The sequence below is a fragment of the Danio rerio genome, chromosome 17 (genome assembly GCF_049306965.1).
Source record: "Danio rerio strain Tuebingen ecotype United States chromosome 17, GRCz12tu, whole genome shotgun sequence".
In the NCBI taxonomy this organism is placed as follows: Eukaryota; Metazoa; Chordata; class Actinopteri; order Cypriniformes; family Danionidae; genus Danio; species Danio rerio.
Genome location: NC_133192.1, coordinates 14889734 through 14909538, shown reverse-complemented (window position 1 = coordinate 14909538; position 19805 = coordinate 14889734). Strand labels below are relative to the sequence as shown.

The 19805-nt window shown below is 36.9% G+C and overlaps 1 protein-coding gene across 2 annotated transcripts in view; it reads right to left on the bottom strand.

Annotated features, from left to right (window-relative positions):
• The window catches only part of lrfn5a (leucine rich repeat and fibronectin type III domain containing 5a), a 116645-nt gene extending 97305 nt beyond the window's left edge, over positions 1–19340 (bottom strand). The window contains exon 1 of one of the 2 annotated variants that reach the window (XR_012393253.1): positions 18459–19340. The gene's annotated coding sequence lies outside the window, so the exon portion shown is untranslated. The remainder of the gene's footprint in view (positions 1–18458) is intronic. The other variant, XM_001921639.9, reaches the window with a different exon arrangement.
• Positions 19341–19805: the final 465 nt, after the last annotated feature.

Genomic DNA, 19805 nt, shown 5'->3' with positions numbered 1-19805 from the left:
ATTTATTTTTATTATTAATGAATTTTGTATTTTATATCACAATAATATTAATATATTAAACAATCACAACAAAGCCTTCTTAATTTTAAATTGCAACGGCCAATGAAAGATTTTATTAAAAATAATAAAAATTAAATCGTCCTTTTTTTTTACTCTGAATTGGTTTCTAAAACAGGTTTGAAACCTTTTTAAGAAATCGTGTATTATGAATAGTGCAGTGTCTTATTTATATCCACAGAAAAGAAAGATATGCAGTTTTATGTTAAAAAAGAAATCTGTGTTTTTGAAACTAACGAAGACAGCAGAAGTCAATTCTAAATTGTATTTATTTAGCCTGACATGTTTACTGTTCCAATATGTTAAAAAAAATTTCTTGAAATAAAATAAAATATGATCAATAGGGAAAACATTGCAGTTTTTTACCCAAAGATGCAAAAAGAACAGTTAAAGTCAGAATTATTAGACCCCCTGTTTATTTTTTTCCTAATTTCTGTTTAACAGAAAGATTTCTAAACATAATGGTTTTAATAACTCATTTCTAATAACTAATTTATTTTATCTTTATCATGATGCTAGTACAGCATATTTGACTATATATTTTTCAAGACACTTCTCAACTATGCTCAACTAGAATAAATAGGTTAACTAGGCAGGTTAGGGTAATTAGGCAAGTTATTGTATAACAATGGTTTGTTCTGTAGAGTATCAAAAATTTATATAGCTTAAAGGGGCTAATAATTTTAACTTTAAAATGGTTTTTAAAAAATTTAAAACTGCTTTTATTTTAGCCGAAATACAACAAATAAGACTTTCTCCAGAAGACAAAAATATTATCAGAAATGCTGTAAAAAATTTCCTTTTAAACATAATTTGGGAAATATTTAAAAAAGAAAAAAGAAAAAAAAAATCAAAGGGGGGCTAATAATTCTGACTTCAACTGTATTTTAGAGCAACAATCACAATTCTGTGATATTTTATCTAAGGTTATCATACCGCCTGAATCTCATACCGGCCAATGCCTAATGCAGATGCACTACAGCTATTTAAACAGTAAAATAGAGTTTCAAAAGCCAAAGAAAACAGTAAGCATAAACTGCAATGAAAAATATAACCATCAATCCTAAGTAACATTTTTGGCCTATGCAAGCAGAGTAAACACTTTGAATTTGATAGTATGGCTTACTTTACCACTTTATCATATGAACTTGCACATTCATTGGATTGATTGCACAAGCATGTGGCGCTGTGTGGAGCAGATTAAGGCCATTCATGTTGTGGATGAATCTTCCTCCATGCCTGAAATCTGATCAGTTCAGATAAAATCAGGTCTAACGCTCAAAATGCACTCCACAAAAAAACACTTCCTTTTCTTTCTCCAAACACAACACAAATATTTATCCCAATTTCTCCTTGTACAAGCCTAATATTTACAATTAGATTACACAGGGGATTGGCGTTGCTGAAAGGCCTATAACATGATCATCATAGAAAAAATATGAAATGTTTTTTATATTCTTATGTATATAAATCATCGCAAGGCTGTTCTCTTCAGATGACGAGGCTTAAATAAGTGCGGTATGGATGCATGGGCTACTTTAAAGAGATAGCTTTGGTTAGCTAAGCTCTATTAATCTTGTTATGGATGACACAGGCTTTGCTCCACGCAGAAGGTAGCGGTGATATGCTAATGCAGTTGACAGCTAATGCACGCTGATGATTTATTTCTAGATCAGAGAGGCCTGATGAAGCTTCAGTAACTAAAGACTTTCAGAAACACTGCAACAACAAACAACTCCACTAAACAGCAACACTCCTATAATCTTCAACTCTATCAGGGCTTTGGATCACAGCACTCGTTTTATGCTCTACTTGATGACATTTAATCGAAGCCATTGTTAATTAAGTGTTGAAATGTGGGTGAAAATCATGAAATTTGTCAAGAATACGCCTGTTACTACAATTACTGTAATTTTTGGAGACATCCAATGATAATGGTGCAGTGTACATTTCAAATAAGGAATATTTATGTCAATAAACAAATATCAAAGATGGATCAGATGGACATTTTTTCTGTTAAAGGCAAAGTTCCGTGACCATTTTCTCGACTTTCAGTTAAAAAAAAATCTATTTGAGTGTCTTTCTTCTGTTGAACACAAAAGGAGATGTTTTGAAAAATGGTTGCTGGGATCCATTGACTTCCTAGTAATTTTTTTTTTTTTTCCATGGAGGTTGATGGATCCCAGCAACCAGCCTTCTTCAAAATATCTTTTGTGTTCAACAGATGAAAAGAACACATTTGAAAGTACATGAGGGAGAATAAATCTTGAGGTAGTTTTCATTTTTGGGTGCAATATCCGGTGAGTGCGCATTTTGGTTTCAGTTCAGAAATCTATGTTGTCCATTTCTTGTCAGATATTTTCGTATAATCTTCACTCAGAGATACCTAAACAAATAAAAATAAAGTAAACAAAATATAATCTCAAATAAGGCTGCGCCGAAAAATTGGACCATTGTAACCTTTGATTTGGCCTGCCATACCATTTGAGAAGAGAGGGGGAATTTTGGGGAGGGTTGGGGGTTAATGAATTTCTAATTTAGTGTAACTCTTCATTTGTTAGTTTTATTGTTAAGCTACAAAAAAAAAAAAAAAAACTTAAATGTTTCAATTAAATGTTGTAAATGAAGACAGATGCAGCTTGACTAGTGTTTTCAGCATTAAACTCCATAATGTTATGAATGGAATTCTTATGTTTTAATTAGATTCAAATGGATTAGTTAATATGCTTAAAGTAATGTTTTCTATTTATTTTTATATAAACAAGGAAATTATTGATGGAAACTTTGTAATACAGCTTGATATATTTACCTACGGCCCACAGCCCTCAATCGAGATAGTTTGTTGGCCCTTCATATAAAAAAGTTTGGGCTACCCTGCTTTAGACTTTTTTTTTACTCTACTGATCTGAGAGCAGCTCAAAAAGCAGAAATGTGCAAAAAATGGAATCTAAAAATGTGTTGACATAAGAGATGTACCTAATTTTTGGCCAGCGAAAATTTATCAATTGGGGAAAAAATAAAAAGGGGCTCTAATAATTCTGACTTCAACTGTGTGTTACGTAATTTATTATGTTATGTCATTTTATGCTTTTTTTTTTAGATGTTACTATCGGTACAGAATGTTAGTCTTAAGCAGTGTTTCTCAACCGTACCTGGAATACCACCAACACTGCATGTTTGCAGTGGATGTCTCCTTTAGATGTAACCCCCTTTACAAGTCTTTCAGGGCGTACTCACACTATGTACAGTTGCCTTGAACCGGGCCAAAGCACGACTGTCCCCCCTCCCGCCCCCCTGCCGGCCCGCACTTACATCATAATCGGGCCTGTGCAAGCTTAAGTCATTGATGCTTCGCTGTTCAGTAGAGAAGTGCTTTCGCTCAGCACAGTGGGGATTTCTCTAGTTATATTGTTTTAGTCGTTTGATATGCAGTGACACAGTCAAATATTTCAAATAGTCAAATAGTCCTCGTGCTGCAGGAATTATGAGGTTTGCTAAAGGTGCAGCTGTCCTGCAGTGAGGGGTTTTCGTCTTTAATAAACTATGACAGTTTGCGTTCATTGAACAGTAAGAATGATTAATAAATCCATATGAAACAGTCCCTTAAAAGTCAAGTCTTGCCATCAGTTATGGGCTAGGCGCGTTTTGCACTCACACACAAGCCCCAGTGGACCGTGCTCAGAAGCGTACCGCCCGATTCAGAGCACTCGCACTCGCACTTCTCAAACGATTCGGGAAACGGGCCTGGCCACAGTTCGGATAGCATATGCTGCGTCCCAAATGGCACACTATACACTATGCACTCTTGCACTATGTACTTATGCACTTACACACTCAACAGGATAGTATATGTATGTGGTGGCATCCCAAATGGCACACTAATGTTTTTTTTATTAAGCGGAAATTCAAACCGTTTCCCTGATGATGTTTGACGGTTGCCAAATCAGTGAAATAAATGACCAAATTATTAAATAATACTTGCCGTGAGTATTGCGGTATTTAATCACTCTCGTAGGAGAATTTTGCTTTCACCATCCAAAATAAATAAAGTTATTCAACATGTGCGTCTGATAGCTCCGCCCCTTCCGCTACATAAGCAAACCTGCGTTCGTTGAGTTCGTGAAGTGTCCATCACTACACGCTTCATTTTACTGGCTGAATGAGTGCATCATCCGGGTAATTAAAGTGCACTTATTATTTTTAGAGTTTTCAGTGTTAACACACTACTTACACTATTTATACTACAAAATGGCGTAGAATAGTGCATAAGTATGCGATTTGGGACGCAGCTATAGTGTGAGTACGCCCTCAGTCTCCGCTAATGAGCTGATGATCTGAATCAGGTGTGTTTGGCATGGAGACATGGAAAATGTGCAGGGCTGGTGGTCCTTCAGGAAAGTGGTTGATAAACACTGGTCTTAAGAATTTCTATAATCTAGTGTTCTCCAAAACAGTGATAATATCGAATGCTTGCAGTTTGTCTCTTCTGCATAAACAGATCACCTCATACATCAGATTCTTGTCAAATCTTCTGACCAATCAAATCCTCTGTAGTATTTGACATGCCCTGTCCCCTTCAAAACACATCTCATTTGCTTTTAATTGGACTTGCTTGACCTCAACCACTCACTGCCAGAGCTGTAATAAAACAAACGCTTTTGTTTGATTTTAAAAGAGGAGGATCTACTAAATGTCCCGCTCTGTCTTCATGTTTCAGTTGAGATTAGGGTTGTAACGGTATGAATTTTTCACGGTATGATAATCGTCTAAAACAATACCACGGTTTGACGGTTTCGCGGTATACGGTATGTTACAAATGTTACAAAATAATAGAACAGTGAAGCAAATTTGACTTTTTCGAAATAATATATTTTTAGTTACTATAAACAACACCACTTACAATGAACAAATAAAAATAAGAAAATAATAAATAATGTGTCAAAGTCCAAATAAAGTCCAAATAAACATGGTGCAAATCCTCAGTAAAAAATAGATATAAATATTTACTATACTATAAATAGTTACATAACGAAACTAGATTCAATATGGAACATCCTTAGGTTTTATGTGCCAGCATGGATATGGTTGTCTGAGGATATGGATTTGGATATGGTTGTATGCAATGCAGACAAACAGCTGCACCTTCATTTGCGTCTTTTGAAAACAGCAAGAGCAGCAGTTCGTCTTTGCTGTGTCACTGTTTTGTCATGTTTCTGTGCTGCTGTGCATGCAAAAGTACTTAGTATGAGAATTATTTCATGCAAAACTTTTTTTTTTTGCGTTTTATTTAGCCGCGCATAAATGTATGCCTATCTCTCATTCCGTGTTGTTCAAAAAGCTTGGTCCACAAACAAAAGCGAAACCTATGCTTATTGGTTGTGATATAGCGAGTTTAAACCAATCTGGGCATGGAGGAGGGACAATGCATCAATGTATCATGTCTGATTTGTCCGGAGACACAGTGACGAGCGTTTCTTTGTCAAATCAGCGTTGTCAAATGTTGATGACGTAACCGCACTGATTCCGGAGCCTCTGAAAGTCCGCGAATGTTATGTGATACAGCACTCTTCTTTAAGCCAATCTTTGAATTGTATGAATCGGATCAGCGGATCAAAAGTTATTAAACATTTAAGAGCAATACTTATTTTTAGCCGCGGGCGGCTGTCTCGGTCTTTAAGGGTTAAAACCGTTGATATGCAATTGTTCATGGTATGATAATCGTGCACGTTCAAATCGTGGTAAACCGTCATACCGGTATATTGTTACAACCCTAGTTGAGATTACATCAAATGTCAAGTAAAAATGCACATTTCAAAGCCCTTCATGGGAGCTTTGTGTGTTGATGCACATAGTTAATCCTTTAATACTGAACATACAACTCAATATAAAGAAAGACCTTCGATAAAATCAAAATGCTTTACTTAAGCTGGGGAACTTGGTATGGTAGGGAATGGTAGAGAAGTCTAGAGAGTATTGACAATGCTATTATTATATTATTAGATTATATAAATTAGCATTTGTCACGTCGCCATCCCTACAGTGATTCATTTCCTATTTTAAACTTGATGGTCTCTAATTCATGATCATTTGTATATACCCCGCCTCAGCAGACCACATCCACTTTTGTCTATTATTGTAAACACACAATTACGACAAGAACAAAAGGAAGCCTCCACTCACAAACACAAACAAATAACTCATGGCATTATAGCCTCATTGGCATTTGGACACAGAATCTATTTCTATTCACAGCTGTCACTTTTCTCTTGCTTAAAGCAGCAGGGTGGCAAGATCAAAACAAGGCACCGGTGCCTCGGTGACAGCTCATTATCACAGACAAACACCCCCTAAAGTGACTCCCTCTCGAACCTCTGCCATTTTACCTCGCCGCCTCAACTGTCAATCTGACAACATGCACACTTTCCTCATAACCGACCGCCAGCACTCCCAAATCTGACATCCACAACGTTTAGAGCTGCACATGACCTCACTGTGGCTGTGTTGCGATGTGATCCCGCTTCAAAATCTGGCTGTTTTGACTGGAATTGTTTCAGTTTACGACTCTCGCCAAATATTTCCTGAACGCCCGCCCGAAAGCTTTTTACATCCCAGTGACTCAAAAATAGCTACCAGAAGATTCAGGTGGCACCTCGCAGCATCTGCTGAAACACAGTAGGGTTTTACCTGTGACAAAAGAAAAACCTTGGGGGTCTAATGTGTGATATTTTACAAATAATACTGGCAAATGTCTTAACATCAATGCCAACTATAGATGCCACAATACTTGATATGTTCTATAAATTCAGTATGACTTCCACGCTTCAATACTCATATGTAAATGACATTTTCTTTGAATTTTTTTTCAAGCTTTTTATTTCTCTCTGAACTGTCTCTGTGCATGTTTAAACGTATGCCAATCCACAATGTAAAATCAGTGTGTGCTAAAGTTAGGGATGCTTTCACATGAAAGTGACGTAATCATGACACGACACACCCACATCCAAACGCACAAACACAGCAGTGAACCCAAAGCAGTGGACAAAACAAAGTCACTCTGGCCCCGTTTCCACTAATACGCTTTAGTTTAAAAACGGCGGTTTAGACTGAAAACAAACCACGTCTACACTGGCGTTTCATCTAGTGTTTCTAAAAAGTTCTCCGTCCACACTACACCGCTGAATATGAACATCACGTGTCCACACACACACTGTCATGTAGTGCAGTGTATGAGCAAGTCTGAGCTCCAGGCAGTCAGTGGGTGCTTTGAGCACACCTCCCCAGGTGAGAGCAGCGCAGGTTGGACAGCTCAACAAGTATCTTCTGCCGGATCTCATTTCACTATAGTTGATAAACTTGATATTTAATTCATCATGTCTCTATCTAACGACTCTTCAGTCTTTTAAATATATTACTTGTTCTCAGGTAACGTGTTTTGGTTGAACTCAAAGATAAGTTAATATACTTATTATTAATGTAACTACGTACACTGATTCTGTATACTTTACTGATTGCTTACCTTTATTTTCTACTGTATATTGTATAAACTTATTTTTTACATTATACTTTCTTAGTGGCCACTATTGATTAGTAAAACTGACAAACAGCAAAGGAGACATGTTTTTTTTCCAGATTTTTCAATGAAAATGAAAGGCAGTAGTAATGTTATAGGCTTTGTTTTGTTATAAATGTACAGTGAAGCTGACGCTCATATAAATATGCAGCTACACAATGCATTTTTGATTAAATAAATGCAGCCTTGATGAGCAGGAAAAGTTTATTTTAAAACATTTAAAAACCCTACTCACAAAAAAACTTTTGACCGGTAGTCATGTATGTATGCCTGTATGTATGTACGTCAGTATGTTTTATTTTCTAAAGATTATCATTATCATTTTAACTATTAAATATATTACATAATTTTACGTCATTATTGAATAGATCCATTTTATTCAATCAATGACGTTTCAATACAGTATGCAGAGAAATATCTGCTTCTATAATTCGGTTTATGCAATTATAAAACTACTGCAATACAACTACAGCAGCAAAACTGTTAAATACACGAAAAACCTAAAAAGTACTGTTTATTTTAGCAGTAACTTTGCTTTATTGCAATCATTTGTGTTTTTGCTTGAAGATACATTTTTGAATTAATTATATTGACAGTGTCCAGTGTTTTATCATATACCCAACCGTACCCAAACCGTGTGTGTGTGTGTGTTTGTGTGTGTGTTTGTGTGTGTGTGTGTGTGTGTGTGTGTTAACTAAACACCAAAAGACCAAATTAACTTTTGTGGTCAGGCGGAATTATTGACATTTCACTAAAGTCAATTTTTTGACAAGTAGATGACAGAAACGGGTTTTGTCCTTGTGTTTATTCGTTAGTTCATTCGGTCATCATTAGTATGTGCACTGCATTGTTTTCATCAACTTAAACAGGTTAAAAATGTTTATTGAGCAATCAGTTTTTCTTGTTTTTGAGTTGATTTAGTATAAATCTTATGTTATAAAAGACGAATCGCTATGAAAGGCCTGTTTAACGCAATTAGTTATGAGCCAATGAAAGACTAAGACACTTCAAATAAAAAAGAAAAGCTGTATGATTTCTAACAATTAGCATTTAATTTAGCAGAGATGGCTCACATTGTGTGAATCACTGTGAAATGGATGCTGGCAAGAGCTGTGAGTTTTATCAAATATCTTGATGAGCCAATAAAATTATGTGGTTAAGAAGCTGTTTGCCATTTCCAAAAATGTTCTACATTTGTTTAGAAAAAAAAAACGTGTTTTGAAAGCTTGAAAACACGAGTTTATGAAAACAAACTGTAAATATGTGCACTAAATGTTCAGTCTATAGACATCCACAACATGGCAACCACAACAACAATGTTGTGGACTATAGAAGTACAGATAAAAAGTGTTTCTTTACAAAGGCATAAGAAGCTATTGGCCTGACATACAAATTAGAGTGCTTTTTGCCGTTGTTACTAATCTGTGTGAATGATAATATTTCTGTCAAACACATTCATCTGTCAAAACCTGTGTAAATAAGTCAGAATCGCTATCTTTAATAATTTACTAAGTTAAACACGTGAAAAACACAGACAGATTAAGAGCAATCAACAGGATTTAAGAAAAAAACACACACATATTAATATAAAAGATTTTTATAACACATAAACACTTATGTATTTCAGAGTTATGAGGTCAGGATGTGTAACCCTAGGTTTTAACCTCATATCCAGTATATCAAATCTTTAGTGACATGTTTACAATCATCTGTTTGACTCATGAATTTATCGTGTTTAATTCATCTGTTGTGGCTGACTGAACTCAGGGACAGGTCAGTCAACAGCTGGCCAACCAGGCCTGCAAATACTATACCACTCAGAGCAGATATTGCACGAATTTCCAACAGAAAACAGCATGGATGATTGACTGAAGAGATTAATAAGCCCCATAATCTTTGACATCAAACAAAGCCACCAAAGCTTTGTTTGAAGTTTTAAATAGCAACATCCAGATTAGTAGAGTATGTTTCAAATGAAAATTCTACAGATTTACTGCCTATATAATATTGAAATTCAATAAAATGAAAAGTAATAAATAAAATGGCTCAGTGGTTAGCACTGTCACCTCACAGAAAGACGGTCTCTGATTTGAGTTCCAACTGGATCAGTTGGCATTTCTGTTTGGAGTTTGCATGGGTTTCCTCAGGTTTCGCCCACAGTCCAAACACTAAGTAAATTTGATTAACTAAATTGGCCATAGTGTATGAGTGTGTGTGTGTGTGTGTGTGTGTGTGTGTGTGTGTGTGTGTGTGTGTGTGTGTGTGTGTGTGTGTGTGTGTGTGTGTGTATGTGTGTGAATGATTGAATGTATAGGTGATTCCCAGTGCTGTGTTGCAGCTGGAAGGGCATCCGCTGTGTAAAACATATGCCAGAATAACCGACAGTTCATTCTGCTGTTGCAACCACTGATAAATAAGGAAAAAGCCAAAGGAAATTGAATGAATAAATGATTAAAAATGAAATATTTTTGTAATTGTGTTACATATTCTAGCAAATCCTAAGCAAACAATGTTTGACACAATTTCTTCAGTGAAATGGAATAAATAGTGTACTTTTCTTTCCACATCCACACACATATAGGTCAGAGACGAGACATTCTGCATCAAATTAAGAGCACAAAAATGTCTTTACATTCACAGAAAGTGTCAACTTTTAAGAATCAAATAATCCAACCTACTTATTCTTTCATGCATTTTAATAAGCGCAAGTCAGTATAAAAGTGACCATACTAAATCATTGTTTCCCCTACATTTATTCTTCCATGGCGGGGCGCCACGCCAAAATTCATTCCGCCACAGCTACATTACAGCTCCTCGTTCAAAACATTTAATTTTTTTAATAGCGGGTAATAATAATCACACCAAAACATTTCTGGGGATATCCGCAACTTCATGTAATTTCAGGTGTTTTATTATTAATTTGTCAACTTTAACTGCATTTGGCACTTTCACTTTCATTCTGGCATGGCTCCCATGACAAACCAGATATTGGATGCAACTAAACTACTGGAAGATTGTTGTTTTAATGGAAGTTCATACAGCATGCTGAATGGGAAGAACATTTCATGATGCAGGTGTCTGTGGTCTGCACTGATTTGGTAGGTGCAAAGAGTGTCAAACAGCCGCGTGTATGTGTGGGTGTGTGTGTATGTGTGTGGATTCTGTGGAATCCGCTTGTTAAGTGAAGTAACACTGTTTCCGGGTCTAAGCCGCCACTCATGTGAGTTGTAAAATTATTTGTTTATGATCACTTTTAATTCATATCACACGTTAAAGTTAATTTTATATAAAGCCATAGTGTACACAACAATCTCTGGGCTTGCTGCATCACAAATAGGGGTGTCCAAATTAATTGTTTCTTCAATGCACCGTGATGCAGACGCGGACAAATCGGTATCGATTCAGTAATAACCATAACTGGTTATTATGTACTGACGTCATTTATCTCCTATGCGCTCTGTCGCGAGGGAGGTGAGCGCCGGTATTTACAACACTCAGCCAACTCAGGGCCGGCCCGTGGCATAGGCACCATAGGCAAATGCTTAGGGCGCTGTATATCCAGTGGGGCGCCAGAAATGAGCGCGCTTCAGTTGGTTTTGTTTTCGATTTTCCTGACACACATTCAGTTATAGATGGCAATAACTCAAAAAACTCTTACCCTAAAAAGATCTAAAGTGTGTTTCCTACAGAAAGACAAAGCTGGTTATGTTTCACAGCTGTCTTTCTTTTTTTTCGCTCGACATTACGAGCACTGCTCTGTTTAAGCCCTCGCAGTCTGCGTTTACTTTAGCCGGCAGAGCTCGCGCTGAGAGGAGCTCTGTAAGGGACCGTCGGAAAAGTGCTTATTTTTTTTCCGTTTTTTTTTCGTTTTTCTGCTCCGCTCAGCGCGAGCTCTCCCTGTTGCAAAGGCTTAAGTGTGTGTGTTTGTGTGTGTGTGTGTGTTGGTTTGTTTGTTTGATGCTGTCTATGTTTGTGAATGTGTTTGAATGAGAGACAGTGTGGTGCTGTGTGTTTATACAGACAGCATGTTATAGCCTCTTCCCTAAAATATAACACTGTATATGGAAAGCATCGTCAATGCACCGTGATGCACCGACATATCGAATTGAACCGAATCGATGGCATGATAATGGTAACCGAACCGAACCATGAGACCAGTATAGGTTCACACCTCTAATCACAAATACCAAACTTTTGGCAATTTATAAAAAAATGAATGACTTTCTGGCCATCGGTTATTAGGCATGGACATATATATTGCGATCGTGATTTTCGAAAGCATTAAATCGCTTTGTAAACGTTTATAATTACCTCTTCATGAGTCTTCCCATACTTTTGAATAGAGCGATTGGATCCGGAAGTCGCTTCGCGTGACGTCAAACTTAACAAGCAGATATCCTGTCGCAAAACGCGGCAAAAAGTACTACATGACGATAATAATTCGATTAAGGTGTTTACATATCTGTAATGCACTTCAACATGCGACTAAAATCGGCATACTCCACACGTCTTAATTCGATTTCTCTTTAGTTTGATTATGACCTTAATCTGATTAAATTAATCAAAAATCGCTGTTTACATGGTTGACTCTTAATCAGAGTTTTATCTTAATCGCATTAAAATCTAATTATTGGTGTCCATGTAAACGTAGTCACTGTCTGCGCCGAGAGGACGCAGCATTCTTAAGGATCCCTCTCACCCTGCTCACAGACTGTTTTCTATCCTGCCTTCCAGCACGCGCTTCAGCCTCCCCTGGACAAAAAGCAGCAGACTGAGGATCAGCTTTTCCCCCAGAGCGGTCTCCCTTCCCTTTTGAACTCTGCTTTTACTGACTCTTTTGCCCCACTAATACACCCTCACTCTCCTCTAACATATACTTCTCACAATCACTGCACTATTTCACATTTGCACATTTAAAAATTGCATATTCATTGCACTACATTGTACTGATTCATTTATTTAAACTGTACACACCCACAGCACATGGACATTTGTAATTGTTTATCTATCTGCACACTTCTGAATATTATTAGCAACCTGTATATATTCATGTATTGTAAATCTCTGTTCATAGCTAATACAACCTGTATATAATGTTCAAAGTACATCCATCTGTAAATATCATCATAGTTTTTCTATAACTACACTTTATAACTTATAACTGTATCCTGCACTTGCTGCTATTGCACTGCTGGGTAGAACTAAACTGCATTTTGTTCCCTTGTACATTGTAATGACAATAAAGTTGAATCTAATCTAATATGATAAGTTGTTTTAATTGCTTGATTTAATTAATGATATGTTATTTGAAAGGTATTTCATTTACTGTTTGTAAATTAGGATAAATAGTGATTCATTTATATGGTCAGAAAAACATTCATGTAACAAGGACACATTCTAAAGCTGTATTACACTGTTTTTTGTTTTGTTTTTTTTTGATACATGAAAACCCTGATTGTCTTTGACATTTATGCATAGCTTTCAGGTCACTTTCTATACTATTTATAGCACAAAATGCACAGGAACAAACCAGAGACATGGCTGCATCTCCAGACATCCGTAAACAGAGCCATATTGGGTTTCCCCATCTCAGCACAGTCCACATGTCTCCTAATTGCTCACATGCAAAGTCACAACTGAAACCATCTCACCAACATCCATCTCAAACACATGAACACAAAGCTTTCTGTGCGATTAGAAATCAAGCACAACCTGTGAATGTGGCCTACTAGTTGCATCATTTCAAGGAAAGCTCAGTTTATGCAAAATAACTCAATGAGTGTGATAAACCTAGTGCAATAACAGATTTTTTTTTTCTTTCTGATTCCTTACTCAAACAATCACGCAAGCAGTGGGAATCATTGCACTCTTGCTGGCTTCTTGGCTCTATCTCATCATATCATGGGTCTAAGCTCAGCAAGAGTAATTAAACAAGTCTGAAGGACTTTCTGGCATCCTGGCACCACATCCAACCCAGCAGAGAATTTTAGAAACAGCCTATGGTGCTAGGAAACAGGCTAATTTCAAATTCACTGTTATGTAATAGAGGAGGATCACTGATACACATACAGTAAATGATGTCCAGAAAAACTGGTTACTTTAACCACACCAGTCAACCATAAGGCCATGAAAGCATTCCGACAAGCAATTTGCACCTTTTACTAGATGTAAAATACAGAAGTCATTTGAAGTGGATGAAAAAAACGCAGGGCTTCTAACACAGCTTTTGCATGACTTCTTAAGGGTTCGCACTATATTTGAATCACACTAAAGTATTTGTGTCAATTTTTTTATCCACTTTAAATGTTGACTACTGTAATTTAAATATAGTGTGAATCCTAGTCAACATCTGAAGTGGATCAAAAAAACTTCAGGGCTTCTAATAAAGCTTTTGCATGCCTTCTTTAGGGTTCACACTATATTTGAATCACACTAAAGAATCCATGTCTTTTTGTGATCCACTTCAAATATTGACTACTGTAATATAAATATAGTGTGAATCCTAGTCAACATCTTAAGTGGATCAAAAAAAAAAACTTCAGGGCTTCAAATAAAGCTTTTGCATGCCTTCTTTAGGGTTCACACTATATTTGAATCACACTAAAGAATTCATGTCTTTTTGTGATCCACTTCAAATATTGACTACTGTAATATAAATATAGTATGAATCCTAGTCAACATTTGAAGTGGATCAAACGATGCAAGGCTTGTAATTTAGCTTTTGCCTGACTTATTTAGGGCTCACACTATATTTGAATTACACTAAAGAATTCATTTCATTTTTTTGATCCACTTCAAATGTAATTCAAATATATTGTGAATCCTAGTCAACATTTAAAGTAGATCAAAAAAAATTCAAGGCTAATTAGGGCTGCATGATTAATCATAAAAAGATTGTGATATTGATTTGACCCTACACACACTCTTAATTCAGCTTTTCTACGATTCTGCCAATCATATTTTCAAGTTCAGGAGAGAAGCATAAAGGCGGATGCGAACGTCTTCACATTGTTTTATACATGTTGCTCAGCAACATGGACACCACCAAATGGGTGTACTAGTGTCACATACTGTATTTGTAAGGTATAATTTACACCAAAAATGTAAGTTTTGTCGTAATGGAATGATGTATATGTGGCCGCGAAATCACACATGAGCTGATGCACTGTTTATTTACTGCAGAGATGATGCGCGTGTGCCCGCCAATGATGTATACTTCAGTAAACAGAACCTGCATAGACTGAATAACAGGTAATAAAGTTATAAAAAAACATTCAGTTTGCTGCACAGTGTGTATTCTGTTACCATCACTTTATTGTGAGTTAACAACCAGGACAAATTTAAAGTCTATTCAAGTCTACTATTACAAGTCTATACAAAATGTAGCATTTTTACCAACAGTAGACCTAAACTTATGCCTAAAATTATTATTGTTTTTGTACCATATGCTTGAGAAATAACAATAATAAAAGCCTTCTCATATTAACCTTTATTTCACATCTAAAGAATTGTGAAAAAATTGTGATCTTGATTTTAAGCAAAAAACAATTGTGATATCCAATTTAGCCAGAATCATGCAGCGCTACTTGTAATACAGCTTTAGCATGACTTCTTTAGGATCCACACGATATTTGAATTACAGTAAAGAAGTCATGCCATTCACAGAAGTCTTTCACTTATTCATACGCAAACTTAATGCAAATTCTGTATTAGGTGCTCTGATTTTTTTTAAACCACTTTAAATGTTGACTACTGTAATTCAAATATAATGTGAACCCTAAAGAAGTCATGTCGTTTAGCGAAGGTTTTCACATAATCATACTTCATGCAAAAGCTGTATTAGAAGTCAAATCTTTTTGATTAACTTTAATTGTTGGCTAGAGTGTGTATGTCACGTTACAGCTCAAAACACCACACATATACCTTTTTACATTTTACACTGTAAAAAAATGCCACACAATTAATTCATGTTGTCCCAACACAAATCCATTAAGTTAATGTAACTAATTTAAGTAAATTGAACATAAATCAATGAAGTTTCCCACCAAAAAATCTCCAGAATTATTTTGTTTTAGCTCATTTTAAATAAGTACCTTAAACAAGCAGCAAAGTCCTTTTTGCTTTAAATTCAAATGAGATTGTGTACTTTTTAAAATAGGGCAGGGCTACAAATGCCTATCCATCACCGTAACAGCAGATTCAAAACAGAATCTATATCTGTAGTCTATTGAGACTCCGGTGTTCATTTTTGCATCCTAAAACTCCACATTCATAATCATAATGCCTCTTATGCCTAGTTTAGACTGCTTGATTTTAGCCCCGATTTTGGCTCGCCGACAAGTTTTGAGAAATCGCCGACAAATGCCTGAAATCACAGGCAAATCGCTGCTCGTGCACGTGAGTGACAATCACACAGTATAAACGATCAAAGACGCGATCTGAGAGAATCGCCGATGAGTCGCCGATGCCTGTGAGATATTTGCCGTGCTAAATATCTGGAGCTGTCGGCGATTCAATTCATGCCGTGTGAATTGAGTTTTGACTGAAAATAACATCAGCGATCGCCTACAGCCAATGAGAGAGCGGCATTCACTTGTGTGTATGTGTGTGTATACCTGCTGCAGGCCAGCGGGAGGCTGGGGGAGAAGTTAAAAGCGCTCTTTTTCGCTTTATTTGGACCCACGAAATGGAGGAAAAACTAGTAGAGGTTTGACAGGACTCAGGAGCAACCGTGTCTGTTTGACATTTCTTACAGAAAGAAATGAATTTATTATCAACGTTGAGGAGAAATGGCTAACTCCCTTTAAACCCAGGTGAGCAAACATGTACATGTTCTACCCCATTAAAGGCTTCTTTCTCATTATGTAGTTAATAACAAAAGATATACTACATGTTTTTGGCTGTGAGACGTAGTTTGGACGAAGTTGTCTGCAATTCTCCCTATAGTAAAGTCGTGCAATGTGAATGTCCATGTCGCCGAACCATCTTGCAGTGTAAACAAAGCAGCGACGAAACGCAAAAGCCCAGATAGTCATGCAGTGTGAAAACATCTGTGACACGACTAGTTTGAAAATCATGCAGTCTGAACTCAGCATTAGTCGTTGACATTATCTTCAGCAGGTGAAAACTCTAATGGCAGACAGCTGCTTCTCACTCAGGGCTGTTTATGCTAATGAGAGAGACCATCACTAATGAGCAAGCTTTCCCACTCTGATGACATGTACAAATGGAGAATGTCAATCGAAGTGTTTTTATAAAATAAAATGATTTGGTTTTAACTTTAGAGGCTGCCTATATTCAATGATTTAACCCCTTATAGAAATGATTTTTGGATAATAATTAATTTAAAATGTGCAGTTTGTTATAAGAACTGTAATATGAATACCATAATACAAGGCATATGACTATCTTTCCATATACAGTGTCTGATCGGCATGATAAAACCATAGTTTCTAAGACCTTCATCCAGAAAGGCTGTGCGCTCGGCCCTCAAGAGCTGCTGTGTGAGCCATAAATTGAATTATAGCACCACCAGCCAGTGGAAGAGGTGCTGCAACTCAGTTACCCATCTAGTCGCTGTGAACATTTAAACATTTTGGACAGAAATATACAGCAACTTCAAATCAAACAGCATCTCTCCTATACTGATATTTAATGAACTTTGGAACCAAAGTATGTAATACTAATTGCTTTAAGAGGAAAGCAATTAAAGAATAAATAAATACAAATTGACAATCTGATAAAATAATCAATGGAATGTGACTTCATTAATATAAAACACATGTTTAGGGCATGATATTGTGCATTTAGATAAAATGTGAGTTTCAGAACAAAGAAATCATGCATAATTGATATTTTTAAATACACAATTAATTAAAATGATGGTCAATTCACTCACTTAAAAAACCTAAAGGTTCATGAGCATGCTAGGAATATGCGTTTTTGTGTAACAGAAGGTCTAACTATTGCTGTGCATTTTAGAAATATAATATAATATAATATAATATATCTGTGTAAACGACTTCTATCTCTTTGCATGTACTCAGAGTAATCAAAAAGCAGCATACAACTCAAACACCTGAATATATGCAAAGACTACTGCAAAATCCTCCATAATTTCATCTCACATACACCATTTTTCCCTCTTTATACGTGACATTTAAAACCAAAACCATTTATACCAAGAAATCTCCTGTCAATTACAGTAATTCACAAGAAAGGAAAACTTTGCAATTCAAACCCTGAAATATAACATGTCTTCTTCCTATCAGAAAAGATCACTTTTGTTTTATCAAAAAAAAACTGCATTAAAACCAAGTGCTCATATGACTGGGAAACGCCTCCTGTATCATCGACTGGAACTGTGCCAATGTTGAAGACTATTACTTCATTGCTTCAGAGTCCGTTTACAATTATATATATTCAAAACAAACAAATAAAGAAAATCACTCTTAATGTCACAGATACTGAGAACAGAGCAGGATGAGGATGCATATAGAAGCATTCATTTCAATCTTTCAACACAACCCCCTCTCCACCGCCCAACAACCACACAAACACACACACAACCTATCCATCCCATTATCCGAACTATGCAAGCACTCAGACCAAATCAAGGCTATATATTTAATGCATGAAGCTAATCTTTTACTATATAGCATTGTGAACTAATTCAATGCACTTACATAAAAAAAAACCCACACATGAATGTACCTATTGACCTTGTCTAAACACCAAATCTCAATCTTCCAAAGAAAAAAACGAGACTCGGACAACCTGAAGGGACAGTTAAATGTTAAAAGCCACACAATATTCAGAGAGAAAAGTTTACCTAGCTGAAGGAACGCCAGTCCTGCTTGAAGCACCGAGGGTCAGAGGAACCGAATCTTCTCACTTGTCATTATTTTCCCATGTTGTGCTCCACTGGATTCACGCTGAATTCAAAGGTGCGCGTGATATGAAGGCATCCAACTCCCCAAAGCCCATATCCAAAGACACTAAAATCCAAACGTTTTTTTCTCTCTTCCTTTCGACGTAACAGATAAATATCTCCAAAATACGCACTCTGAGGGACAGTCAAATTCCTGCGCGATGTGCCCGACGCCCCTCAAGAAAGCCAAGTACTTGTTTTCCTCTCAGAAGCGCGGAAGCTCGTGCCATTCTCCTCCCGCCCGTCGACGCACCTCGGTCGAGCGCGAGCTTTCGTCCGCATTAAAACCCGGCAAGTCAAATCAAATCTCAACAGGGAGACCTTTTCACCAAAGCACCTTTTTTACAAGTACTTCCCCGCCTGCTTAATCCACACAGTCACTGCCTTCCGCGCCTTCCCTCCATCCAAAAGGTATATCAAAAGTGCGTTCTCCTCAGGCGGCGAGCGCTCTCCACACGCGACTGAAGATGGATTAATAACTCGAAATGTCTCCGATAAGTCGATGTAACACACATGGGACGCTGGAATTAGAGAGAGAGGTCTAATTAATTGCCCGTGAAGCGGTTAGACGAAGCAAATTCCTCATCGTAACGGTGGAGCTGCTTAAACAAACTAGTTTTGCAGCAGCAGCCACTGCCTGGGATGATCCGCGTAACGGCTGCGCTCTCTCGCCTGCTGTGTGGATTGGGAGAGAGCGCGCAGGACGTCATCGCGGATTGGCTCAGACTGACGCTCGCAATACTTGATACGTGTGTCACTCTGCGCCTCTCCGTGAGAAGTGCTGTTGATTTAGTGCTCGGAGACGACGGAAAAGGTAAAGAAAACTAAGAATATGGCAAGCTGCTTTAGCGTTTATTCCTTAGAACCAAGCATATATAGGCTAATAAATATAATATTGTACTTTGTTTATTGGTAAACGTAAATTTGAAATACCTGAGCAGAAGTATGCTCCTCCCAGCAACACAGACCGGTCCACTAATGCTCCCATATGGTTCCAGTTTTTTTTTTTTTTTTTCTGCGTCCAGAAATTGCTGAGACTTTTATTTTAGTACTTAGATGTACTTTCAACTGAAATTAATTGAATAGGGGACAGGGCTTCCTTTTTGCCATTAAGGCTGATTTATACTTCTGCATCAAGTGCACACGTATGTATCAGCGCATCCTTCGCGCAGTCGTATAGCCCTCGCCATGGCTGACACGCACCTTTCAAAAAAATGTAACTACACGTTGACACATATTCAAAGCTCT